Genomic DNA, 24,109 nt, shown 5'->3' with positions numbered 1-24,109 from the left:
AGAATATGTGACGTGAAAGATACAGCATTTGAAATGATCCAGTCAGAGAAGAACAAAGCAAAAAAGAATAAAGAAGAATAGAAAATGCCTAGATAAACAATGGGATAGCATAAAAAAAGAACAATGTATGCAACATTGGAGTTCCAAAATGAGAAGAAAGGGAGAAATAAAAAGAAAGCTTATTTAAAAGAAATAATTGCCAAGAACTTCTCAAATTTGGGGAGAGATTTAGACATCCAAGTTCATGAAGCTCACAAGGTCCCCAAAAGTTTCAACCCCAAAAGATCTTCTCTGAGACACATTTCAATAAAAGTATCAAAAATCAAAATGGAGAGAATTTTAAAAGTTGCAAAAGAAAAAGACAATCCTTTTATGCAAGGGAATACCCACAAGGCTGTCAGCAGATTTCATAACAAAAACATTGAAGGTCACAAGAAAGCAGGATGATACAGGTCCTGGAAGAAAAGAATAACTGCCTACCAATAATACTTTACCTGGCAAAGTCATCCTTCAGAAATGAAGGAGAGACAAAGTCCTTCCAGACAAACAAAAGCTGAGGGAGTTTATCATCACTTGATATGCCTTACAAGAAATGCTGAGAGTTCTTCAAACTAAAATGAAAGGATGCTACTTAGTAATATGGAAGTATAAAATACACTGGCCGAAGTAAGTGTGGCATCAAATTCAGAATATCCCAATACTGTAATATGACTATGTGTCAATCCCTTTGGTATAAAGATTAAAGGATCAAAATATTAAAAATAACTATAGTTACAATAATTTTCTAATGAACACACAATGTAAAAATATGAAAATTGTGACATCAACATTAAAGGAAGTGTAAAAGGGTAGAATTTTTTTTTTATCAGCTTCAACAAGACTGTTATAACTACAACCTGTTTTATATAAACCTCATGGTAACCACAAAGCAAAAACTTGCAGTAAACACACAAAAGATAAAGAGAAGGGAGTTGCCTTGGCTAGGTGGCTCATTTGGTTGGAGCATCATCCTGTACATGGGAAGGTTGCGGGTTCGATTCCCTGTCAGGGCATACACCACTTTTCGGGTTGGATCTCTGGTTGAGGCGCATATGGGAGGCAATCAATCGATGTTTCTCTCTCACATCTCTCTCTCTCCTTTCCTCTCTCTCTAAAAAATCAATAAGCATAACCTCAGGTGAGGATTAAAAAAGAAAGAAAGGAATCAATGTATAGTAGTACCAAAAATCACCAATTCAAAAGGAAAACAGAGAAAGAAAGGAAGAAACCACAGGACAGCCAGAAAATAGTCAATATGATAATATTACTAAGTCCTTACCTATATATAATTACTTTAAATTTAAATAGATTAAATTCTCCAATCAAAAGATTGGCTGAAAGAATAATAATAATAATAAAAGACCCAACAGCCTTGACCAGTTTGGCTTAGCAGTTAGAGCATCGGCCTGCGGTCCCAAGAGACTCGGGTTTGGTTTCTGCTAAGGGCGCATACCTCAGTTGCAGTTTGTCCCCGGCCCTGGTTGGGTCGTGTGGGTGGCAGCCACTCGATGTGTCCCTTTCATGTTGATGTTTCTCTCTATCTCTCTCTCTCTTCCTCCCACTCTACCTGAACAAAAAATAGAAAAATGTCCTCGAGTGAGGATAAAAAAATAAAAAAAAAGACCCAACAATATGGTGCCTACAACTCACCTCAGCTTTAAGAATACATATAATTTAAAAGTAAAGAGATGAAAAAGTATATTCTATGCAAATGAGACCAAAAGAAAGAAGGGGTATCTATACTTATATTCAACAAAATAAACTTTAATTCAAAATCTGTAACGAGGCAAAAGAGATCATTATATAACAATAAAGTGGTCAATTATATGCATCCAACATAGAGGTACCTAAACATATGAAGAAAAATCTAACAAGTCTGCAGAGAAATATACAATACATTATTACAGGGTACTTCAATGCCACACTATCAACAATGAATATATCACCCAGACAGAAAATGAATACGAAAACAGACTTGAACTGTACTTTAGACCACATGGACCTAACAGACATATGCAGAGCATTTTTTTTTAAACTATGTTTTCTTTATTAATTTTAGAGAGAGATAGAAACGTCGATGACAGAGAATATCAATTGGCCGCTTCCTGCATGCCCCACACTTGGGATCGGGCCCACCTGAGCAGGTGCCCTGACAGAATCAAACCAGCAACCTCTTGGTGCATGGGTCGATGCTTAACCAGTGAACCACACCAGCCAGGCATATGCAGAGCATTTTATGCAACAGCAGTAGAATAAATACTCTTCTTAAGTTCACACAGAACATTGTCCAGGAGAGAGCACATGTTGGGTCACAAGACAACTGAAATTAGCCAGAGAGAGAAAGAGAAACATTGTATGATCTCACTTATATGTAAAATCTAAAAAATAAAAAAATAGTCAAATATATAGAGTCGAATGTGGTTACCAAGGGCTTGGGGATGAGGAAGATGGGGAGATGCTGGTCAAAGAGTATAAGCCTTCAGTTCTAAGATGGATAAGCTCTGGGAACCTAAAGTGCTGCATGGTGACTCTAGGTAATGATACATTCTTAAAAACATCTTTCTTTAACTCTTCTCTACTTGAGTTACAGATTGGCAGTCACATCCATGCACTTATATAACACGTTTCTCAATGTAACAAGCAAGTAGGATTCCTAGAAACATCTCTTTTTTTTTATCCTTACCCGAGGATATTTTTCCATTTTTTGTTCAGATAGAGTGGGAGGGAGGGAGAGGAAGAGAGAGAGAGAGAGAGAGAGAGAGAGAGAGAGAGAGAGAGAGAGAGAAACATCGACATGAAAGGGACACATAGAGTGGCTGCCACCCACACAACCAACCAGGGCCGGGGACAAACTGCAACCGAGGTACGTGCCCTTAGCGGGAACCGAACCCAGGTCTCTCTGGACCACAGGCTGATGCTCTAACTGCTGAGCTTCTTCAAACACTTCTCTACATGCATACAGAATATACTTGAAATTTTCTGAGATTGTAGGCCTTAAGCATTCTCACCACACACACACACACACACACACACACACACACGCAAAAGGTTACTATGTAAGGTAATGAATCTTTTAGTTAAATTAATTGTAGTAATCATTTCATAAAATATAAGCATGTCAAATCATCAATTTGTACATTTTAAATAAATACAGTTTCATTTGTCAATTATACCTCAATAAAGCTCAAAAAATATTTTATTATGGTAAAAAAAAAAAAAACCTCTCTTTAAAAAAAGCAGGATTGAGAGTTCACTCATGAAATTATATTTGAAAAATTATTATTCAGTACTATGAACCTTGACCTGTTTCATATGTCTGATCCCATTGAATCTCCATAGCTCTACAAATGAGGAATTGTAATCTCTTTTATGCAGATTAGGAAATCACATTATGGAGAGTTTAAAGAAAATTTCAAGTACTGTATTATGTTTGAAAGTGGTTACTGAGTTTCAGATTTCCAATCTTAAATAATATTCTACACTCTTTTGTTTTGCACATTTATAAACATAATTATATTCTTTGTCTCTTCGTTATTCATTATATTGTGTCTCTTTGTTATTATAATGAGTTATAGTAATTCATTGTATATTCATATATTTTTTTTGAATTGCCGTAATTGGCCATGCCAATTTCTTTTCATTACTGTTGGATTTAAGTTGGTAAGACTTATTTATGATATTTTAAACATGCACATAAATGCTCCCTTTGTATTTGTGTTTTATTTGATTTTAGAAAAAAGAATTAAAGTATATTTATATTTATGATCTTTATTTCCCTACTTCCATTTCTATGGCTACACTCCAGTCTGCCATTTCAAACACATCATTCAAATTAAACTAAATTTGTTAATATTATCTGCTATCCATGCTACCTGTTAAATTTAATGGTTAAGTCTTGGTTGTTATCTTTCGGCAACTTTTTTTTTTTTACAAATTCATTTTATTCATTTACTTTTCAGCAAGTTTAAATTTTTGAGGGGTAGAGCATTACGTACTTGGATTCTGTGTCCAATGGCCTTAGTGGGCAGGTTGCTTTGGAATTTAGCATGAACCACACTGCTGTTTCCACGAGTACCAGTTACCTTTCCCCAAGTTGCTGTGGTTTCATTTACTTTGCCACCAGGATTCACTGTGTTGTTCATTGCTTTGTATATGTAAGCACATCTCTTGCCAAGATAGAATTGTTTCATTTCGAGCATAAACACCTTCAATTTTAAGAAGACCCGTGTGCTCCCTCTGGTTCTGGAAACCCCACTTATAGGTAGCAAAAATGGCCTTGGAGATATATATATATAATATATATATTTTTTTTTCTTTTTTGAAGTCCTGTTTCCAGGACTCCAAGATGGCAGAAAATTTCAGCAACCTTTGAGACAGCAAGCCAATCCCACTATCTTGAAATTCTTTCTTTACTTGGCATCTGAAACAATTCCCTGCCAGTATTTCTTTCTTTCTCTTTCATTTGTTTTTTCCTGAGTAATTTTCTTCTTCCTTAGGTACAAATGTTACATTTTTTCTATCCTCACCCAAGGACATTTTTCCATTTTCTGTTCAGATAGAGTGGGAGGAAGAGAGACAGAAACATTGATGTGAAAGAGACACATCAAGTGGTTGCCACCCGCACGACCCAACCAGGACCGAGGACAAACTGTAACCGAGGTATGTGCCCTTAGTGGGAACCGACCCGGGTCTCTCTGGACCGCAGGCCAACGCTCTAACCACTGAGCCAAACTGGCCAGGGCCAAATGTTACATTTTTTTAAACACTCATTGCTTAGACTCTTATTTTCTCAAATTATACTCTCTTTAAATGATCCTACCCAGTCTTGTGGCTTAATGTCTTCTATGTGCTAATGATATTTGTATAGGAAAAACCCAGTTGCTTCCTGTGTTCTCCTTTACTCTCACACTACAACCACACTCACAACCTTTCTGACACTAGTTGTGTGTTTTTTTCCCCACACCAAGCAATTCTGCATCAGCTGGGTGTCCTGCAATTTAACTCAGTTCTGACATTATCTTTCTGAAGATAATATCAGATTCCACAGGTTAAGGGTTCAGTCCTGCAACCCTCCACATCCCCCAACACACACACACACACACACACACACACACACACACACTCACTTCATATTCCAATAACAAATCCAGGCCATTACCTGTACTGACTGATTGGCTATAAATTAAGTTTATCACGACTCACTCCTCAGGTTTGATTAATTTGTTAGGACAACTCACATAACTCACAAAAACAGTTTGTTGTTTATGATAAAAGAATATAATAAAGGAGATATCCTATTGGAAAAGATGCATTGGACAATGTATGTAAGAAAGGTACCACTTCTACCTGCTCACCAACCCAGAAATTCTCCAAATGCCACACTTTTGGTATTTTTATCGAGGCCTCATCACATAGACATGATCAATAGTTAATTTCATTTGTAGACTTTTTCCCTCTCTGGAAAATGAGGAGTGGGGCTGAAATTCCAAGATTTTAGTCATGACTTATTCTTCCTGGTGACCATCCCATATGTAGGAATGCACCAAGAGTCATTTCACTAAGACAAAAGACATCGCTAGCATGAAATTTCAAGGGATTTAGAAACTGAGTTCAAGGACCAACTATTAGAACAAAAGATATTCCTAGTGCTCTTATCACTTGGGCTATTACAAGGCTTTTAGGAGCTCTGTACCATGTTCCTTCTGCGATGCCTTCCTTGCCTCTTCTTTGTCAGCTTCCGGTGGTGCTTCCATCCTTGGTATTACTTTGCTTTCAGTTACATGACTTCAATATCTGCCTCTATTGTTGTTGTGTGGAATGTTCTGTGAATCTCTCTCCTCTCCTAAGGAAATCATCACATTGGATTAAGAACCCATTCCACTTCAGTATAACCTCACCGTTAGTAAATTACCCTATTTTCCAATAAAATTATATTCTGAGGTTCTGGGGTTTAGATTACAATATATTTGGGGACATGACTTAGCCCAAAACATCCTTTTTTCATAGGCACATGGTGAAGACTGTATGAAGGGACTTTGGAATGAATATTAACTTGGGTCAGCTATTTGGGTCAGCTATTGCAAACTTACATAGTAGCACACACTTAGACCTTAACAATTCATGAACACTTCATTATTATTTTCTTTATTGATTTTTAGAGAGAGAGGAAGAGAGAGGGAGATAGAAACATCAATGAGAGAGAACATCAATTAGCCACCTTCTACATGCCCCCCACTGGGGATTGGGCCCACAATCTGGGCATGTGCCCTGACTGGGAATTGAACTGGTGACCTCTGGTGCATGGGTCAACGCTCAACCACTGAGCCTCACCAGCAGGGCCAATTCATGAACACTTTAAAATGATTTCCTTTTACCCGCTTGTATGTTGACCACCTTCTTCTCCCACTCTCTGTCAAAGATGCAACAGTTTTTCCTTGAACAGGCTTCCTTTTGGACTATTGGTTACGTGGTTGCCTTGGAACTTTAGCTTGCAGTGGGCTCAAGAAAGTATCAGTATTTAGATTTTTTGTTAGGTTTCATTGCAACAGTCTTCACAGCGTTCTACATTGGAAGTGAATGCAGAAGTGCTAAACTCTTGATTTCTACTTACCTACCCACTTATCAACCTTTTTCTCCCCCAGGCTTCCCCATTTTTGACATTACTCTCACACAATTCAAAAAAATTAATAATACCTAGGAGCAGTGTCTGATTTTGTACTCCTTATCTTCCCTATCATATTAAATAAATCAATGTGCCTCTTCTTCATGTAATAGACGATTAAGATAAAGGAGATGCTAAGACCTTAAAGTGAAATATATCACCAAATTGATTTGTGAGATGAATTGTGGAAAAACCATGACAATATCCAAGTTTTTATCCATTTTAAAGAGTAGTGAAAAATAAAGTAAAGTTTCTTTTTTATTACTTCCTATGAGTCATGCTTTTAAAGTTCAATGTCTTGGTTATGTTCAAAATATATTCTGAGTTTGAATAATACTTCATTGCTACCTCTCTAGAACAAAGCAGAATTTTTGTTTTGTTTTTTTTTTATCCTCACCTGAGGACATTTTTCCATTTTTTGTTCAGGTAGAGTGGGAGGGAGAGAGAGGAACAGAGAGAGAGAGAGAAACATCAATGTGAAAGGAACACATCGAGTGGCTGCCACCCACACAACCAACCAGGGCTGGGGACAAATTTCAACCGTGGTACGCGCCCTTAGTGGGAACCAAACCCGGGTCTCTCAGGACCGCAGGCCGACGCTCTAACCGCTGAACCAAACCGGCCAGGGCGTTGTTGTTGTTGAACAACTGCAATAGTCTTCTTAGTGTTCTTGTACCTACAAAGCCGTATCCGCATAATGTCTATTGTCCACATGACAATCGGGGTAATAATTTTAAAACTATGGCAAATAATTTTATTTTACTTCTAAATCCCTACAGAGTTTGCTTATGACACTTGTAAATTTGAGCCTTTTGACATCTTTTCCTTCCCACTTTATCTCCTATTATTTTGCCCTTTGTTCTCTCTTATGGTATGATACTCCTCTTTGCTTTTCAAACATATCAGTCACGTACCTGCTTTGAGGCCCCTGTATTGGCTATTTCCTCAGGCAGAATTGCTTTTTTTCATACTTCTTTATGTGGACTTGTTCAGCCACCCAGCCCAAAATAGCTTTTCTCCTGCCCACTCCTTACCCTGCTTTGTTTTTTGTCATAGCACTTTAGATATATAGCACATCTTTGTTTCTTTTTCTATTTCTCATTGAAATATAAGCCTGTTAAGTGTAGAAACACTATCTTATTTTTATCCACTGTGTCTAGAAAGCCTAACATATGACAAGAGCTCCAAACATATCTTTTGGCTGAATGGATCAGTTCTAAAAATCAATATTCAGCCATAGACAAATATTGCTTTCATAGAAAAAACTTTATGATATAAGAACTTGACATTTTATCAACAAATTAATGATTATTATTATAATTTAGTTATTAAATATGTAATAGTCAAATTTTACATCACAGCACAAGAATAATAATTTTCCAGTGTCTTAATCTACAAAATTGCTTCTATCATCCTACCTCACAAATGCCTTAATAGATGATTATTTTCAACTAAAACTGGTAAATCTTTACCCATTTTGCTGATAGTGTCCAACAGAAGGTGATGCTGAACTATTATGGTTTTCACCTCCTAGCTCCTGAACTTCATATGTATTATATGATGCAACTTCTTTAACTCAATCTCATAAACTAAAGCTTTATACAGTACTTGAAGAAAACATTTTCTGAATATTTTCAAGGCAGGCTTAAGATTGTTGCCCTCACTTGTATATTTTATTTCTAACATTTTTTCATTCACTTGCTGTTTCACACAATCACTGGAAAAAAATAACCCTTAAATCTCAGAATTAGAAATAAAAAAAAGAAAGTAATGTAATTGTTTTTCAAGGTAACAAAAGCATCTTTGACTTATTATCTGTATCTCAGATTTTATTTAATTAATATTAATTTTAGCTTCTCACCCCAATAGAACACTAGAAAAATCTTTGCAACAGAGGAAGGTAAGACATTTATGCATTTTCAAAACACTTCTATTTGGTAACTATTTGGTGGTTTTCATCAAACACACTATATTTTCTATAAGAAGCTCTTGATGTAATAGATCCTAGTAAATTATTACAATTATCTATAAATAAATTATTCAGTCTTTCAAACAGCATTGTACATTCATGCTATAAATTAGATAAAGACGGACATGACCAAAAAATGATGATCTTATACTAATGATTAACATTACCTGGATTGAGAATAGCAAAAGTAATTGTTTTACTGAGAGAGTAAATCATAATGGGTCAGACATTTGAAGAATTTTATTGTCTCATCTATGCTATTAAATGGATAAATTTGATGAATTGCTTGTCTGTTCTTTTTTCTTTGAGCTGTATTTGGTTTCTTAAACTTGATCTTGAACTTGGATGTGTGATTATACAATGGAAGATACATGTCATTGTACATTTGTCAGAGCCCTAATATAAACTAGAACTTTAAGTAATAATGCTGTATCAATGTAGATTCATCGATTGGATTAAACAAATGTACCACTGTGGTACAGGATGTTAACAGTGGTGGAGATCCTGGGTGGTGTGTGGGTGCAAGGTGTAAAGGGAACTCTCCATATCTTCTACTTAATTTTTCTGGGAACTTAAAACTACTCTAAAAATAAAGTCTATTAAAAAAAAGCTATATACTGATGTCTCAACAGATTTTTTCAAAACAGTTTTTTTTTTGGTACATGCCCCTAGCAGGAACAGAACCTGGGACTCTCTGGTCCACAGGCCAATGCTCCAACGGCTGAGCCAAACTGGCTAGGGCGCAAAAACACTTTTTGATGTTTTGTCTTGTTTTTTTTTTTTTTTGACTAATTGCTTCTTATTGTCAGCTGCTAAAAATAGACCAGTGTGGATAAAAAAATACCACTGAGTTTTTGGTGAAGGCTTTCTTCTTATTTCTTCTCCTCCTCTTCCCCTCCCTCCCTCATCCGCTCCTCTTTTCATTCCCCCTGAACATGTTTACTGGCAGGCTACAGAATGTAATGCTTTAGAGTGCTCTGTGGTGCCAGACTGACTGAATTCATATCCAGGCTCCACCCCTTGCTGTATGACTTTAGGAAATTTACTTACCTACTCTACATCTCCTACTTCTCAGATAGGCAATTTCAGAGAAAAATGTATACCTCTTTGGCTGTTGTGAAGCATTCTGTTGATTTTCATTTCATGGAAACTACTGTTAATATGAATGTTGCCATTGAAGAAGAAAATGGGATGGCCCTGGATAAATGGGTCTATTGTATAGACAAGTGTACTCAAAGCCCTAACCACTGTCCATTGCTAGTTGAAGTCATCCTAAAGAGTAATTCTTTTAGATTAAACCCATCACCTTAAATATGTATTTGTTGCATAAATTTTGGACTTCTTTTTTGACCACAATAGAAAAAATTTTTAAAAATTTAAATAAGGAAAAACTTCACAAGAATAAGATTAATTAAAATCTCACTAATGTTTGAGCCTTTAGCACTAAATCTTTCTGAACTGCAGTTACTTCAAGTATAAAATGGGAATAATAAGACCTATTTTAGAGCATGGTTGCAAGAATTATATGAAATATTGAGTATTGTGGTCTAATTGAAAATATTAGTTTCCTTTGCAAGTCCGTGTAATTTTATTACTTTTAGCTTATCGGAAAGAACAAATCCCAATTCCCCACCTCTCCTAAACACCCACGGTTGTTAAGGCACCACGTGTCCAGCACAGAAAGGCTCTAATTTCACCTTTTGCTTTTTATTTGTTTTTATTTCATTTTTCTTATTTATTGATTTTAGGGAGAAAGGAAGGGAGAGGTGGAGAGAGATAGAAACATTGATGGGAGAGAACACCTATTGGCCACCTCCACAATGCCCCCCCCCCCACTGGGGATTTGGCCCACAACCTGGGCATGTGCCCTGATCTCATAGTACATTGGTTGATGTTCAACCACCAACAACCAGGCCATATTTTGCTTTAATGAATCATTTATTATACTGTACCTAAGAAAATGTAAATATAGATGTACATACTTGAGGATGGCATTTTGCTAGAAACTTAACAATGTTCCAGCATCCCAACTATACTCCTGTTCTACCTTTCCATGTGTGTGTCCCCTGTTAAGGATGGGGACAATATTACCCTCATTAATGCCTGGTAGATAAATGGGCAAGGCAGTCAATGAACAGAGGTCCTGAATAGAAAGAATTTCTGTGTAGGCTTCCTGAGTCTTTTCCAGAAAGAATATTTCCCTCTTTCTGTCATCAACATGTGTATCTGATATAGTTGTTAAGAAAAAAATTATATATATGTAATATATAATATAGATATATAGATGATAGATAGATAGATAGATAGATAGATGATAGATAGATAGATAGATAAATAGATAGATAGATAGATAGATAGATAGATGATAGAATATATGTGTGTGTGTATATATATGGCAGGTTTGCTGTCAATAAACCTGGATTAAGATTATTTCATTGTACTACCCAGCAATGTGATATAAAAATTTTACATCTGTGAACCTGAATTTCTTCATCTGTAAAAATAAGAATTATACCTGCTTCATGATGAAATAATGCATATGTATGAAAAGATAAATGTTTTTGTAATTCTAAATCAGAAAGCTCTATGTAAGCTTATCTTAATATACCTGTGTCCAAGGGTGAGAATATGTCTTTAATTCCTTATTGTTCAGTCTGCTATAATGGAAAATTCAACTTTCTAATCAGCACCAATTAAAACATGATTAATTCACTTAATATGAGTAATTGAAAGATGTTAACTGCTTTATGTTTATAATTGGCATGTCAATAAGAATGCTTATAAGCACAGATTTATATGCACTTGTATGCAGGCTCTTCATAAGACAGTAAATATTACAAAAGCCCATTCAACCCATGTTCTCGGTGAATATTAGAAATCTTCCTTTAGCCCAGTGTTTTGTCTCCAACAGGAGTGTTTTGTGAGGAAATGTGATTATCTTCTTGATATCTATTCTATGAATTTAAGGAGTTTCTTGCCATCGATTTTAAGTCCTTTTAAGAAATATATATGGTTCTCTTATTTATTTGTTCATATCCCTAATAGTCTTTTTTGAAGAAAATCACATGTCAGATAATAATAAAAGATAGGGTGGCACATTTGTGTCACATCTGTTATGATTTCCTTCTTGTGCCCACAGCAGACATCACTAATCAATAACAGAACTCTCAACCACAGAATCCTTCACAGCCTAGTGTTTCAAGTAGCCACGACCAATGTGTGTGTTTGGGCTAGTTAAATGAAAACTACATGCCACTCTGCCCATAGGGAAAGGGTAAATGCACAGGAAGTTAACAGATTTCCTTTACTCTCAACTCTCTTAGAGATATTATACTTACTTTTCACACTGTAAAACAAGAGAATTGTGGTGGCTTTGCGATGCATCAACATGGCTAAGCTGAATCACATTTCCCATAATTTTCTTTCCTACATGTTTGCAGGTAACATTGGTCTGAAGAAAGACTCTTATGAGAGACTTGGAGGACAAAAGTAAAGCAGCAGCCACTTTGTAGATCACATACGTGGTCACTCATCTGCCAACTCACCTTACCAATGTGAGGCAGCAGATGGGCCCAAATTGCTCCACCTTGCCAAGGATTCTCTTTCTGTTTCTCCAAGTCCTGGGCCAGGTATGCATGTGTTTAGCTCTGTGACCAAAGTCAGTGGCTTCTGCATGATATCCTCATTATCAAGTTCAAAGGCAACGAGAACTGGCGCTGGTTTCACATAACCCTTCAACGTGTGCTTGTGGGCTCCTGCTTGATCTCACTCTCCCTCATCCCATGCCCACCTTCCTTGCCTATCTACCTTTCCTGTGAACTTTAGACTCCGGAATTCGGCACAAAAAAATCACAACCTTACAAAGACACACAACTACATAAGATCAGGTCCCTGTAACAAATTCATATATATTCTAATGATTCTACTTCTGTAATTAACTCTGAGTGACACAGAAATTAAAATCACATGTCAGATAATATCGAAAAGTCCTTCCAGTTTTTCCCATTACATATGAGAAGCCCAAACAGCAAAGTGTTTGGGAGCCCAGACTCTGTAATTGAGGCTAATTCAGGTTCAAATCTTAACTGATAATTGCTGCTTATGTGTCTTTAGATAAGTTTTTGAACTTTTTGAGCCTCAGATTTCTTGTCTGTAATAGAGAGGTAATATTTACCAGGATCATAAGGTCATTATGAGGGTAAAAAGAAATGCAGTGCTTGCATGGTATCGTACACTCAACAATGGTCACTTTAAAAAGTATAAGTATACATTTTTACTCTAAATTTTGAATTGACAGAGGATGCTAAAATAATAAATTTAAAAATCATTGATTAATTAAGCTGTGAATAAGCCACCTATGAGAATGAAAGAAAAAAAAAAAACACCTAAAATAACAATTTCATTGACAAAAACTATATTGCTTACATGTCCATTTTATTTTCTTTTTATTAAGCGATAATTTAGTATTTGATTAATGGTTTATTGTATAAAAAACAGCTGCTTTGTATTTTGAAGCAAAGTACTTATTTGCCGATTAATTCTTCTTTCTTATGCTGTCCTAAGTCTGGGTATATCAATGTCCCACAGTGGAGAGTGCGCCCAGAGCACTCCCAAGCCCTGCATTCAGGCTTGACTTCCATACTCTGGAAGCTGACTTGAACAAATAACATAGCATTACTAAAAACTGCTTCTTATCCATGAAATGTGGGTAATACTTCTTATGACTACGTGACTCAAAGGGTTGTCATGAAGGTTAATGGAGAAAGAACTTGAGTGACTTCAGTGTCACATCAATATATCATGGTGTCATCATCATTGAATGTTAAAGTCCAATTTGAAATTTCTCCTGTCTCTGTTCAGCCAAATAGTACTACTATTTATTTTTCACTTTATGGAGATGACTTGGGATGCATAAAGTCCAAAAGGAATCAAGTCTTACTGTTACTCCCCCAAATGAGAGGAACATAATGTATTGGGTTTATTAATTATTTAATTATTTAGAAAATGTGAGGAGGAAAAATAACCAGAACCCCCAAATTTCTCCATTACTTATTTCATACTGTAGGTGTTTTTTCTTAAATTAATTGAATTCCAGCACTAAAAAACAAAAGTTAGCACACATGTATTTAGCACTTAAAATGGTCTAAACACCAGGCTCAGCATGATAAATTTAATGGAATCTCTGTTCTTAAAGAGTAAGAGACCTGAGCTCAGTTGGTTGGAGTGTCCTCCAGTACACTAAAAGGTTGTAAATTTCATTGCTGATGGGGGTGTGTACAGGAGGCAACCCATTGATGTTTCTCTCTCACATCAAAGTTTCTCTCTCTCTCCCTTCCTCTGTCTCTAAAAAAAATCAGTGAAAACATATCCTTGGGTGAGGATTAAAAGAAGAAAAAAAAAAAAGAGTAAAAGACCGAAAAGGGAGACTTGATCATGGCACATGTACAAATAAATACAATTCATAATAGAAAATGTGTTAGCATCCAGAAAAAAAAACAGTTTAGACAATCACATCATTTTTTTTCCACACAGAGCATTTTCATATGACTTTATACTTTTACTACCACATTTACTGAAATTGAACTAGTGTGTTTTAAATGAACTCCAAGTTATGGCTCAGATAATTCCTCATGTTCATAGTTAAAACATGGGTATATATGACTTCTAACTATTAAATCAGTCAGTCTCTGCTTTGCCTCTACTAAACTCAGATGTCACATGGGTCTTGATTTACTGTCTGGACCCTTAAGAAGCCATCTAGACCAGATCTTTCCAAACCTCCTCCCAATCCCTGGAACACTTTCTTATAAATTCATATTTATTGTATCTTTTTAAATTAAATATTCTGATTTATTATTGCTGTTACATAGGATCATTATCGATTTTCTTACTTTTGTTTTTATTTTTAGTTGTGAAATGATCTTTAGTTGAAATATCTTCCTTTGTAGTTCTTAATTACCTGGGCATTTTGCTGCACCACTGTTGATGTCTTGGCTGTCATGAGGATCGTGGCCATCAACACAATAGCCCCCAGCCTGGGCAGCCCCCAAGAACTCTTTAATGGTCCTAGTGAGTTTGCTAGCTGAAGGTCAGTGTCACGTCTGTTAGGCAATGTTGATGGTCTCATCAAAAGTGATATTTACACTGTGCTTAATCATTTTTTTAAATTTATGTTTGTTACAGATTCTTCCCTTTTTTCCCCATTGACACCCTCCTCCCCATCTGCTCCCCACTCCATCCCCAGCTTTGGTGTCCATGTCCAGCAGTTATGACTACACGCATATAAGTTCTGTGGTTTATCTCTTCCCTCCCCCGACCCCCTCTTCTGAGGATTGTCAGTATGTACCCTACTTACACATCTCTGGGTCTACCCTGTTCCTCAGACTGTTGTGTTCATTATATTCCACAAATAAGTGAGATCATGTGATATTTGTCTTTCTCTGCTTGGCTTGTTTCACTTAAGATAATACTCTTCAGGTACGGCCATGTTGTCTCAAAGGATAAGAGATCTTACTTTCTTACAGCTGCATAGTACTCCATTGTGTATATGTACTACAGCTTTTTTTATCCATTCGTCTACTGATGGACACTTGGGCTGTTTCCAGATCTTAGCTATTGTAAATAGTGCTGCTATGAACATGGGGGTACATATATTCTTTCTGATTTGTGTTTCAGGCTTCTTAGAGTATATTCCTAACAGTGGGATCACAGGATCAAACGACAATTCAATTAATAATTTTTTAAGGTAACACCATAGTGTTTTCCATAGTGGCTGCACCAGTACGCATTGCCACCAGCAGTGTACTAGAGTCCCTTTTCTCCATACCCTCGCCAACACTTGTTGTTTGATGATTTGTTGATGGTGACCATTTTGACATGTGTGATGTGATACCTCATTGTTGTTTCAATTTGCATCTCTTTGATGATTAGTTGAACATTTCTTCATATGTCTCTTGGCCATTTGTATGTCCTGTTGGAGAGGTGTCTATTTAGGTTCTCTGCTCATTTTTTAATTGGGTTCTTTGTCTTACTTTTGTTGAGTTGTATGAGCACTTTATATATTTTGGAAATTAACCCCTTATCTGATGTATCATTGGCTGTTATGCTCTCCCATACAGTGGGTTCTCTTTCCATTTTGATGGGTGTTTCTTTGCTGTGCAGAAGCTTTTTAGTTTGATGTAGTCCATGTGTTCATGTTTGTTTCTGTTGCCTTAGGGTTCGTATCAGTAAAAATTCTGCTGCATATGATGTCTGAAATTTTGTTGCCTACATTTTCTTCTAGGATTTTTATGGATTCATGAGTCACATTTAAGTCTTCTATCCATTTTGAGTTTATTCTTGTGTATGGTGTAAGTTGATGGTCTAGTTTCATTTTTTTTTTCCATGTAGCTGTCCAATTTTCCCAACACCATTTATTAAAGAGTCTGTCTTTACTTCATTGTATGCTCTTGCCACCTGTGTCAAATATTAATTGAGAATATTGTCTTGGGTCAATTTCCAGGTTCTCTGTTCTGTTCCACTGATCTATATGCCTGTTCTGGTGCCAATACTAGATTGTTTGATTATAGTAGCTTTGTAGTATAACCTGATATCCGGTATTGTGGTCACACCTACTTGTCCTTCCTTTTCAAGATTGCTGAGGCTATTCGGGGTATTTTTTTATTCCATATGAACTTTTGAAGTATTTGTTCTAGTTCTGTGAAATATGTTGTTGGAACTTTGATAGGGATTGCATTGGATCTATAGATTTCTTTGGGTAGTATGGACATTTTAATAATGTTAGTTCTTCCAATCCATGAACATGATATGTGTTTCCACTTTTTTATATCTTCCTCTATTTCTTTTTTCAATGTCTTGTGGTTTTCTGCAAATAAGTTATTAACTTCTTTGGTTAAGTTTATTCCTAGGTATCTTAATTTTTTTTGCATTGGTAAATGGGATTTTGTTTTTAGTTTCTCTTTCTGTGAGTTCATCATTGATGTATAAGAATGCCATCAATTTCTTGATGTTAATTTTGTATCCTGCTACTTTGACAAATTCATTTATTAAGTCTAGTAGATTTTTGATGGAGGCTTTAGGGTTTTCTATGTATAATATAATGTCATCTGCGAATGACAGTTTCACTTCCTCCTTTACAAATTGGATCCCTTTTAATTTTTCTTCCTGTCTGATTGCTGTGGCTAAGACTTCCAGTACTATGTTAAATAAGAGTGGTGAAAGTGGGCATCCCTGTCTTGTTCCTGTTCTTAAGGGAAATGCTTTTAGTTTTTGCCCATTGAGTATGATGTTTGCTGTAAGTTTTTTACATATGGCCTTTATTATGTTGAGATATGATCCCTCTATTCCCACATTGCTGAGCATTTTTATCAGAAATGATGGATTTTGTGGAATGCTTTTTAAGGGTCTATTAATATGATTATGTAGTTTTTATCTTTTATTTTGTTTATGTGGTATGTCATATTTATTAATTTGTGACTACTGTAGCAGCCTTGCATCCCTGAGATGAATTGCAGTTGGTCATGGTGAATAATTTTTTTGATGTATTGCTAGATCCGATTTGTGGGTATTTTGTTAAGATTTTTGGCATCTTTGTTCATCAGGGATATTGGCCTATAGTTTTCTTTCTTTCTAGTGTCTTTTTCTGGTTTTGGAATTAGAATTATGCTGGCTTCATAAAACAAGTTTCGGAATCTTCCTTCATTTTTTTGAATAGTTTGAGGAGAATGGGTGTTAGTTATTCTTTCAATGTTTGGTAAAACTCCCCCATGAAACTGTCTGGCCCTGGGCTTTTGTTTGCTGGGAGAGTCTTGATTACATCTTCAATTTCCATAGTTGTTATTGGTCTATTCAAGTTTTATATCTCCTTCTGGTTCAGTTTTGTGAGACTATTTGTTTCAAGAAATTTGTCCATTTTGCTTAGATTGTAGAATTTGTTGCTATATTTGTTCATAGTATTTCTTAACGATCCTTTGTATTTCTGTGGTGTCAGTTGTTACTTCTCTCTCATTTCTGATTTTGTGTATTTGGGTTCTCTCTCTTTGTTTCTTGGTGAGTCTAGTTAAGGGTACATCAGTCTTGTTTATTTTTTCATAAAACCAGCTCTTTGTTTCATTGATCCTTTGAATTGTATTTTGGTCTCTATGTTGTTTATTTCTGCTCTTATCTTTAGTATTTTCTTCCTTCTACTTGCTCTGGGGTTTTGTTTGTTTGTTTGTTTGTTTGTTTTCTAGTTCTTTAAGTTGTGAAGTTAGATAGGCAATTAGAAATTTTTCCTGTGTCTTGAGGTAGGCCTGTATTGCTATGAACTTTCCTCTCAGAACTGCTTTCGATGCATCCCATAGATTTTGTGTTGTTATGTGTTAATTTTCATTGGTTTCTAGAAAGTTTTTAATTTTTTCTTTGATCTCATTAATAACCCATTCATTGTTTAAAAACATGCTATTTAGCCTCCATGTCTTCAAATATATCTGCATGTTCTTGTTGCAGTTGATTTCTAGTTTCATGTCATTGTGATCTGAAAGGATACTTGATATGATTTCAGACTTATTAAACTTGTAGAGACTTAGTTTATGTCCTATCATGTGGTCTATCTTTGAGAATGTCCCATGTGCACTTGAGAAGAATGTGAATTCTGAAGTTCTGGGGTGTAATTCTCTGTAGATACCTATTAAATTTATTTGATCTACTGCTTCATTTAGAGCCTCTGCTTCCTTGTTAATTTTTTGTCTAGAGGATCTATCCAGTGATGTCAGTGGAGTGTTGAAGTCCCTTGCTATGATTGTGTTGCTATTGATTTCTCCTTTGAAGTCCTCCAGAAAATTTTTAATATATTTTGGTGCTCCTATGTTGGGTGCATATATGTTTACCAAAGTTATATCTTCCTGTTGGACAGACCCTTTCAATATTATGTAGTGGTCTTTTTTGTCTCTAGTTATCACCTTCATTTTGAAGTATATTTTATCGAATATGAGTATTGCTACCCCATCTCTTTTTTCCTTTTTGTTTGCTTGGAAGATTCTTGCCATCCTTTCACTTTCAACCTATGTGAGTCTTTTGTTGTCAGGTGGGTCTCTTGTAAACAACATATACGTGAGTCATGTTTTTTAATCCAGTCAGCTACTCTGTGTCTTTTGATGGGAGTATTCAATCCATTTACATTTAAGGTGATTATTGAAATAGACTTACTTATTGCCATTTTTGTTTAGTGTGGTTATATTTTCTTCCTATTTCTTCTACTAATTTACAGAAGTCCTTTTAACATTACTTGCAGTGCTGATTTGGTGCTAATACATTCCTTTAGGTCTTTTTTTTTTTTTGTCTGGGAAGCTCTTTATTTGACCTTCTATTTTGAATTATAGCCTTGCTGGGTAAAGTAGTCTTGGATTCAGATCCTTGCTTTTTATTACCTGGATTACTTCATGCCATTCCATTCTGGCCTGTAGTATATCTGTTGAGAAGTCAACTGATAGCCTAATGGGGGTTCCTTTGTAGGTAATCTGTTGCTTATTTTTCACTTCCTTTAGGATTTTTTTGTCTTTAATTTTTAGCATTTTAATTACTATGTGTCTTGGTGTGGGCCTGTTTGGGCTCTTATTAGTTAGGGCTTTCTGTGGTTCTTGAACTTGAATGCCTTCTTCCTTCATCAATTTAGGGAAGTTTTTTGTCACTATTTCTTCAAATATATTGTCTAACCCTTGCTCAGTTTCTTCTTCTTCAGGGATGCCTATGATGCAAATATTATTTTGTTTTCAGTTGTCCCACTGTTCTCTTAAGCTGTCTTCCTGTTTTTTAATTGTTTTTTCCTTTTGGTTTTCTGATTGGTTGATTTTTTTCTACTCTGTTTTCTAATTCACTGATGTGTTCCTCAGCTTCCTCTACTCTGCTTGTTAGTCCTTCCAATGTGTTCTTTATTACTGCTATGTCATTCTTCATTTCTTCTTGGTGGTTTTTCATTTCCAATTGGTTGATTTTCACTGTTTCTATATCTTTACTCGTGGCGTTGATGTCCTTACTCACGCTGTTGAGCTTCCTCAAGATCATGGCTCTGAACTCTACCTCTGATAACTTGCTTAACTGCGTTTAATTTATCTCATCTTCGGTAGAGTTCTCTCGTTCTTTAATTTGAAATTTGTTTCTTTGTTTCACCATTTTGGCTATCTCAGTGGTTTTTGGAGCCTGCCAATTTTTTCCTGTGGGTGTTGGTGTTCTGCTATTTGTGGCTCCCTCTTCTGGGTTTGGATGAGCATGGGAGGACCCATGTTAAACACCACTGTCAAGACTTACTTCCCTGGTAGATGTGCAAGCCCAGAAAAGGTTCAGTTATCCTCTGTTTTTTTGTTTTTTGTTTTTTTTTGCCTGGAGGCTGTTAGTCTCAGTTACTTGAAGAGTCTTGGGTTCTCAGTTGAATGAAAAACTTCCTCAGGTGTTCAATATAAGAGGAATTCCAGAAGATGGGGCAGATGCTGGTTGTTATTGAGCCTCAATTTGCATTTCTTTGGTCCATCTGGGGTTAAACTTCTGAGGGAGGGGCTTCTCCTTCTCCGCAGAGCCCTGGAAAGGAGCAAGATGGTCACTATCCTGTGTTGCCGCAACTCAGCAAAAACTCTGAGCACCTTCCAAATCACGAGTGTTCCACATAGTTCCAATCCAATCTGCCCTCTTTCTGTGGAAGCCCAAGGTGAGTGGCTGTAGCTAATTTAGTGCTCTGTCCTGTTCCTCCTGCTGTGGAGCCAGCTTGGAATTTTAACCCTGAGGGAGCTGCTCACAGCTAACACTGCTGCTGTCCATGGGCTCCTAGCCCCCTTTTTGTGCCTCTGCAGATCTACAAGGCTCGATTAAATATCCCTGGTTATATGGTTCTCTGAAGCCACATTTTTTTGTTTGTTTGCTTTTTGCTTTTTCCTGACAATTTGTCTCTATTTTAGGTATAATTTCAGTTTGTTTCTAGGAGATAGTCTGTGTAGCTTCCATTCACTCCACCGCCATTTTGGAATAGAAAAATCTGTTGACTGGATGTACTTGTTTGACAGCAAAGATGGAGAAGTTCGTGTAAAAATACATCGCTTGTGGTCAATTTTTTTGTTCTTCTTTCTGTCTCTTGGCCGTACTTTGGAGGCTTTGATGATCCGGGCAGAAGGAGAAGGTACTACCTTAATCTGGGCTTGTTTCCTCTGAATGATCAGGGAGACAGACCCAGTGGATTGACCTTGAGGACCAGGGCAGATGTTACACTATCTCCCCAACAGGCGCACCTCAGGTATATACTTTTGATCTGGTTGGTATCTAATTCAGGAAGTGTGGTGGAGGCAGCTGGTGTGAGATGAACCTGGATTAGGGAGGATAGAAGAAAGTTTCACCTTGATCTCCTTCAAACCAAAGCTGAAATAATCATGTTTATTGATTTTTTAAAAATTATCTTATTTCCAATAGTTTGCCAATACTTATAGAGTTTTACATTTTGTTCTTTTATTGTAAAATATAAAAGACATTTTAAAAAGTGAATGAAGCATAAGTGTTCAGTACAGTAAAATAAATGTCTGTACAACCATCTCTCTTTCACACACATACACACACACACACACACACACACACACATATGCATGCACAAAGAATATTTCAAGTTTCTAGAAGTTCTTCATATGTGATTCTCCTGGGTTTTCTATGTAGAAAATCAAATTGTTCATAATAAAAGTTTTGTTTCTATCTTTCCAATTATCTTAATTTTTTGTTTGTTTTGTTTTGTTGAGCTGCATAGAATCTAGAGTGTTATATTGGTTAACAATTTGGGTTTCTCAGATGGAGCCATACTGAAGTGGTAGAAAACCTAAGTAAAATTTTTGAGATACTAGATTTCCCCAAACAGAAACTGGCTAAGGCATCTTTCTCTTTTAGTATCTCGCGCTAGCAGTGACCTATTTCCAATTTATTGCAATATCAGTTCTTTTCATTTAGGAAGTATATAATTTACATGCTTTCATTCAATAATTAATGTAGTGATCAATAAATAGACTAATTCATAAAAAATCTTATAGTAACCCTGGTCACTATGGCTCACTTGGTTGGAGTGTTGTCTGATATACCAAGAGATGGTGGGTTCAATATCAGGTTGGGGCACATGTGGGAGGTGATGTTTCTCTCTCACATAATGTTTTTTTCTCTCCTTTCCTCTCTCTAAAATCAATTTTTTAAAAAGAGCAGCCCAGCCAGTGTGGCTCAGTGGTTGAGCATCAACCCATGCACTAAGAGGTCACCAGTTCAATTCCTGGTCAGAGCACATGCCCAGGTTGTGGGTTAAATCCCCAGTGGGGAGCATGCAGGATGCGGCCATTTGATGTTCTCTCTAATCGATGTTTCTATCTCTCTTTCCCTCTTTCTTATTCTCTCTCTAAAATCAATAAAGAAAAAAATAAAAATAGCTATGGTATAGGTGGAGACACAAAATAAAACATGCAAAACTTTAACATTTTTACGTGGTATTTTACAATGCTATAGTAATCAAATAATGATATAGGCAATACATAGACAAATGATATAGGCAAAACTTTCAGTTTTCTGGTGAGGTGATGTGAGGAGAGAGGGCTCATTTATGGCTGGACTGGAAATGCTGAATCTTTATCTCTTGGGGCCACTGGATGTCTGGTTGTAGTTAGCCAAGATCATGGCCTTGGTGTTTATGATGTGAGGCTTAAGTATGGAACTCACCTGGTGACCTCCAGAGTCAGTCTCTCTACTGATGGTTTGCAACTGGCCTAACCGGTTTGATAACCTGACTTGATACTTAAAGAGGCACTGAGAGCTTTAGGGGTGAGAATGGGGTGCAGGTTCTCCCTAAGATTCCTTGCAGTTATCTTCTGGTTCAAGCAAGAGGTGTAGTCATTTCCAGTACACAGAGAAAGAGGGGCCCTAGGGAGGTTCGGTCTCCTGATGTCTCTGGACATCTTGTGCCTGCTTATATTGTCTTTCTTCTCCTGCCTGGTATCCTTTACTTTTAAATAAAAGCCTGAGGTGAGTACACACTACAGAGTCTGTCAGTAAGTCCTTCTCAAAGGACCTAACTGGGGAACACCATACAGTTAGCTCAACACCATATAGTTAGGGATTCATATGGGACCTTTGAAGTAACCCCCCCCCCCACCTTGTAATTTAGATAAGAAAGGCTAAGGCATTGATTAGGGGAAAGAAAGATGAGGTGAGGGGGTGAAGGGATAAAAAAATGTCTTCCAGTGGTTTCTCCCTGCTTACTTCTTGGCTGAGGTCACAATAATATTCCTTCTTTTGAAGGGCAGAAAACCATCTGTAGATTGATGTGTGTGGGGGCAGGTAGCTGCATCAATAACAAGTGATTCAGACAGAGGAGAAATTTGCCAAGGACAGGTGCCTTGCTGCTCCCATCTGCTCCAGCTAAAGTAACTGAAAGCAGACTGGGGCTACTGGAGCCGCTGTGGTAGGGCCTGTGCCGATCTGTAAGGGGGGGATGGAGTGTCCAGGAGGAATTTGGGAAGTTATTTGATTTGATTAGAATTTGGTCAGTTAAAAGAGTTAAGGTACATTTTAGATCCATTTTGCAGCTCTTTTCAGAATTGCTTTTGAAATGGAAATTGAGTGTGAGGGATTAGAGCTGAGATAAAGGAAACTGACTTCAAAACCCCTTCCGTGCCTACCTTGGTTGGGGGGAAGATGATGTGAAGGAACTTGCCCCAAGTCTCCTTCCTCAGTTTCTCTGAATGGGGTTTAATGGTAGGGGAAAATTAGAGTTATTTTGAAGCAATGGAAAAATAAGAATACAGCAGATGGAAAAAAAACAAAACAAAAAAAAACATTGGTACAATTAATAACCAGACAGAAATATTTATAGTTGATTAAAAATGGCATGATAAAAGAGGAGATGAATGGAGTAGTCACTAAATGTTATTGAATCACTATCAAGGATTATAAAAACTTCAATACCAACTTCTCAGATTGTAAATTGATACCATTATAATTAACTAGTAATTAATAACAGGAAAGGATCAAAAGGAAGGCCAAATAGTATAGACATGTAATTTGGGCAGCTTCACTAAGAAACTCAAGCTTTACCCTCCTTAGGGAGTCATAGTTCTATTCCCCTGCTGATCTCTGGAGAAGAGACTGGAGAGGGAAGAGAATAAATGCATGCCTAGTAAAGTTGGGGTGACATCAGGAAGGTACTTGCTGTCAATCACACTTGGGAATAGGTCATTGGCCAGAATGGGCGTGGCCACTGAAAAGGCATGACATTTGGGATATTTAGTTCCCTGAACAAAGGAATTTGCTCTCCTGGTGTTCTGTGCTCTGCTGCTCTTGACTCTCTTGGGACTCTTGTTGCAGGGGCATGCTCTCTTGGCTCCCCTGCATTTGCCCACATGGTCTACAGCCATGTGTACCGCACACACAACGGACTAATGGACTTCAACTAGCCTGGT

This window comes from Molossus molossus, unplaced genomic scaffold, assembly GCF_014108415.1.
Source record: "Molossus molossus isolate mMolMol1 unplaced genomic scaffold, mMolMol1.p scaffold_m16_p_4, whole genome shotgun sequence".
In the NCBI taxonomy this organism is placed as follows: Eukaryota; Metazoa; Chordata; class Mammalia; order Chiroptera; family Molossidae; genus Molossus; species Molossus molossus.
The sequence above is the reverse complement of the archived record's forward strand: the minus strand, read 5'-3'. Positions refer to the sequence as shown.